Genomic DNA, 4,984 nt, shown 5'->3' on the forward strand with positions numbered 1-4,984 from the left:
CGGAAGGAGGGCTGTCACTCGCTCCGCCTTATCCTCGTTGCCGCTGATAGGCAGTCAATCCGGGGCAATAAATAAAACTTTGAGACGAAGCATGGGAGGGCTAAGGGAAGGGTTGTATGAGGGGCAATGGGGGAGGGGGAGAATCGCGACAGGGGAGGGGGAAAATAGGACAGCGTAAAGGAAGAGGGGGAAGAGGTGGCTCAGCGTAAAAAATAGACTGACAACATTTTGGTGATGCAATAATTTGAATATCAAATAAATCCTAACATATGAGCGCGTAGCCCTCTCGTCTCGGCGATTTAACTCTGTCCGTCAGAATTTCAATATCATGAAGATTTTCCTTTATATAAGGTATCAAACCGCAACGGTGGATTGAGATAGCATTCACATCCGCTAACTCTATCCACGTCATTTATACCGCAAGACTACCAACCATATATTCCCGAAATTAAAACCCCCTTCGTCAGTGCCGTCAGATACTGGGTAACCTCAAGATTCAAGTCAGTCGACAGGAATAATATTTCACGTCCCCCCATACACCTGCCCTCGAAATCCTCCTGTCGGCGCGACCGCCATGACTTCCGCGGTCACGAGGCCAGCCTTTCCTACAAGGCCACCAAGTCTCATGATCGTTTTGGAGAATCGCAGAGCATGACCATCATGATGCGCTACAGTAATGCCATGAGAAGTGTAGGGTCGAAACGTACCGATTTTTGTGGCGTGTAAGGACTACTACGGTTGCGTGGTGTGTTTAAAATGTGGCAGCTATTCGATGAGGCGCTATAAGAATCCCTGCGAAAACAACTGTGTTAATTAATCTTTAATAACGAAATTGGCCAACACAATTCTACATACCCTATATTGGCCTCTACCACTCTATCACTCAGGCGAGCTTTGGATATTGTGTGCCTATAACAGGTTGCAAGAGGTGGGCCCTTTAATATTCCGGATAGCCTTTCCTTGCCCACATAATCAACTTTATCTCACTGACGGGAAGCCATCAGAATCACTGATCGTGTCGTACGCAAGAGCGGTGTCCATAATAAAATTTAGACGGCCAACCAGTGACGGCGTTCTGACTTGCAACGGAGGAGAGATCGGCTGTACTCCATATCATGTTCAACCTTGCGTGCTTTACGTCGGCCGATATGGTGCTTTTAATCCCATAAGATGCAAATATCGCGAGTTCAGTGACACACTGTCTTCGATAGTAAGTTGATCATGGCATCATTAACAGTGCGGTTCCGCCGTCATCCCGCAGCCTGCCATAAAAGGACCTGGATAACGCCGAAGAGGCCGATCTCACGGTGAAGCACGTCTTGATACGTGGCCGATGCTGTGATGGCGACTGAGCTGTCTCGTCACCCTAATGCACATGAATCGAAGCCAAGCGGAGGGAAAGAACGTAACCAACTGCGTGTGACCAAAGGTGCATGGTCGCCGGTGAAGGAGCGAGGCGGTGCTAAGACGCAAAAATGACCGCAGTGACTGACAGCAGACCTTCACACGCTAGACTTCCTTGTCCCCGCAGTCCACCGCTCCAGAACGGCTCCTCCACCCTTTAGCCTGGACTCGCCACGGAGCGAATCCCCAGCGCAGAACAACCGGGAGTTCGTTATCGGCTCCCCCGCTAACCCTCATTCTGGTCTCGCAGAAACAGAGAGAGAGAGAGAGAGAGAGAGAGAGAGAGAGAGAGAGAGAGAGAGAGAGAGAGAGAGAGAGAGAGAGAGAGAGAGAGAGAGAGAGAATGGTTGTTCGTTTCCATCATTAACCGGCGATGAAAACTTTCTTACGCCGCCTCCAAGGTCGGTGCAATCTCGCCCCGTCACTGCTGTGAGCGTGGCCGTCACCTTGCTCTGAATACTATCGCCAAGGAGACAAGACGGAGCCATACACCTCAATGTGAGTCTCAGGTAAAACAGTTCTCAAGTAAAGCGATCACGCAAATCCAAGTAAAGTTATTTCAATTTCTTGCCATGCCTCTTGCACTCTAAAGCACCTGAACTTGGAGTTTCTATTGCGAAACATAAACAACCAAATTGTGCACAATTTCGCGGAAACCAGAAGACCTCCGCATAAGTAAGCTGGCGCTACCTTTCCTCGGGACGGTAATAATACAAAACCTACGCTTGCAACACGTGCTGCTACAATGGTGCTCGCTGTCAGGTATGGACAGGCTCGACAGAAGCTTCCGATTTTATGTAATAAATTAATAAATAAATAACAGTAATTAATCTTGAAATATCACGATTTTCTAATTCAAAGAATATCAACACTGGCAAGGTTCAGAAGCTAATTCTGCACTTGCCAGTGACGGTCAGATCATCAAAATTACACCCTTAAGTAAGTAAAGCTTCCTGCACGAAGGAGCCATAGCAGAAGTTGTTAATTTAGTCCTCGCTTAGATCCAGTGCACCTTGGTTCCATTTTCCTTCCTTCCTTGTATCATTTCCTTTCCTTCTTTCCCCTGCCCTTCTCCTATCTCTCCCCGCCCCTTCTCCTCCCTCCCTCCCTTCTTGTCCCTCCCGAAGAACTCCATAAAGTACTAGGCGAATCAGCTCGGAGAAAAAGCCCTTCATTAGCTGCTTCGCCGGAGAGCCACAAGAACGAGACAGGAAGGAGTCGCCGAAACAACCTCTCCCTTTCCTCTCCCTTCCAAGCCCTGGCATTACTCTTCCCTCTCCTCCCTCATCAACTCAATCCCTCCCGTTTCAATCTCTATCATTCCCCTCCTGGCTCACCTCCACCAACCCCTTCTCCTGCTTCAGCCCCACCAACCCCTGGCCCCGGTTCAGCCCTATCAACCCAGGCCCCGGTCCACCTATCCGGCCCCCGGTTCAGCCCCACCAACCCCTGCCTCGGTTCAGCCCCACCAACCCCTACTCCAGGTCAGGCCCACAACCACTGCCCCGGGTTAGCCCTACCAAGCCCTGCCCCGATTTAGCCCCCATCAGCGCCCTCCCCCCTCCCGCCTCAGCCCTCTATTCGCACCGCCTGCGATGACGTTACCTGGGCCGACCTTCAGGCAGCGCGAACACCACCACACGTGGCAGCCGTAAGAAGTCCTCGGAGCATGAGTCATCGAAGCCGCCCTCGCATGTCGTCTGCTCGAGGAGCGAGGACGAGCGAGCGAGAAATGAGGAATGGGAAGAGTGGGCGGTCGGGGAGGAGAGGAGAGGGAGAGGGAGAGGGGGGAGGGAGATGAAGATGTGGTGTGGAGGCGTGGGGTGGAATGGGGCATGGGGAGGTGGGCGGAGACAATGAGTCTTCTTTCGAAAAATGGGTGGAAGCTCCTGCGTTATTTCTGACAATGACAAAACGCTTTCCCACTCTCAGCATTAAGTCCCGAGGAAGGAGCAACTGAAAAAAAAACGATGGGAAGATTGGCTGGTAGACGAGCTCTTTTAGAATCTGGCATACTTTTAATAAGGGGAATAACTGTGATTCCAAATAAATACTACTGACAAGAAACACCAGAAGGTAAGGTTTCGAAAGGTACTGTACCAAACCCTAACTGTATTCACTCCATAAATCACCACTCACATCCCAGCCGATTTCAGTAACACGACAAGTTAAAGATTTAAAATCCACTAAAGTACAGAACTGCCATTAACGACAGGCAGGCTACAAACACATATCAATCATTTCAATATCAATCATCAAATTTCACCTATCAATGGGGGCAACACGGAGGAGAAATTACTAGTTTTGATGTTACTGACGATGGAAGCGGTGATGGTGAATGCAGAAGAAGGAAGGAAGAGTAAGGGGAGGGTGAAGATGAAAGGATGAACATGACGATGTTGGGGAAGAGGAGGGTGTGAAGGATAATGAAGAAGTGATGGAAGGAGAAGGATGTGCAGAGTGGGCAAGAAGAGGAGGGCGAGGGAGAGGATGTGGAGGAGGTGAAGAAGATATGAAGGAAGGAGCATTAGGATAAAGGTAAGGATGAAGAAGATAAGAAGGGAGAACAGCAGGAGTAGTAGTAGGAGGAGGAGGAAGGGGAGGAGGAGGAGGGAAAGACGGCATGAAAGAAGAAGGCGCGAAAGGAAAGAAGAGGGGACACAGAAGCATAAAACAGAAAGAAGAGAAATAGCGAGGAAAGTAGGAGGTGGATAATGGTGCTCAATGTGTGTATGACATAAAAATGAGAGCAACTAAACAGGCAAAAGAAAATATGGTAAAGATACAGGAAAAAAAAAAAAAGGAAAATGACAAAGGGCAAAGTATAAAGAAACAATGGAAGAGAAGGGAGAAATCGAGGCGGACGAGAGAGAAAAGAAAGTAGAGGAGGATGACGAAAAACGGGTGAGTTAGAAAGGAAGAATAAGAACGAAAGCAAAGGAGAAAGACGAAAAACGGGCGAGGTAGAAAGGAAGAATAAAAACGGACGAAGGAGAATGGCCAAGGATGAATGAGAATAGAACAACAAGAACTGACGAGCAAGAATAAAGTAGTAAAGACAAAAGAACATGAATAAACGAGCAAGAAAGGAAGAGTCCGCAGCAATCCCAGAAACAACTGACACGCGACAAAACATGAAATAAAACACAGTGAAAAATTGCAAAGCTGGTCCGCGACTGGAAAACCGAAAAATAATGGCCGAATAACAAAAGCCTGGAGTTCTTCCCTCAAACCATTATGCAGCGGACAATGTTATCATCCAGCAAATGCGTTATTTATCTTGTGTCATTGATTGCGTGATTATGTGAATTTATACATACATACATACATGCACACATACAATATATATATATATATATATATATATATATATATATATATATATATATATTATATATATATAAATATATTATATATATATATGAGAGAGAGGAGAGAGAGAGAGAGGAGAGAGAGAGAGAGAGAGAGAGAGGAGAGAGAGAGAGAGTGAGAGAGAGAGAGGAGGGAGGGAGGGAGGGAGGGAGAAAGAGAGAGATGGTTGTTCGAGAAAGAGATAGAGAGAGGGTACCGTATGTTAAAA

Source organism: Penaeus chinensis, chromosome 21, assembly GCF_019202785.1.
Source record: "Penaeus chinensis breed Huanghai No. 1 chromosome 21, ASM1920278v2, whole genome shotgun sequence".
NCBI lineage: Eukaryota > Metazoa > Arthropoda > Malacostraca > Decapoda > Penaeidae > Penaeus > Penaeus chinensis.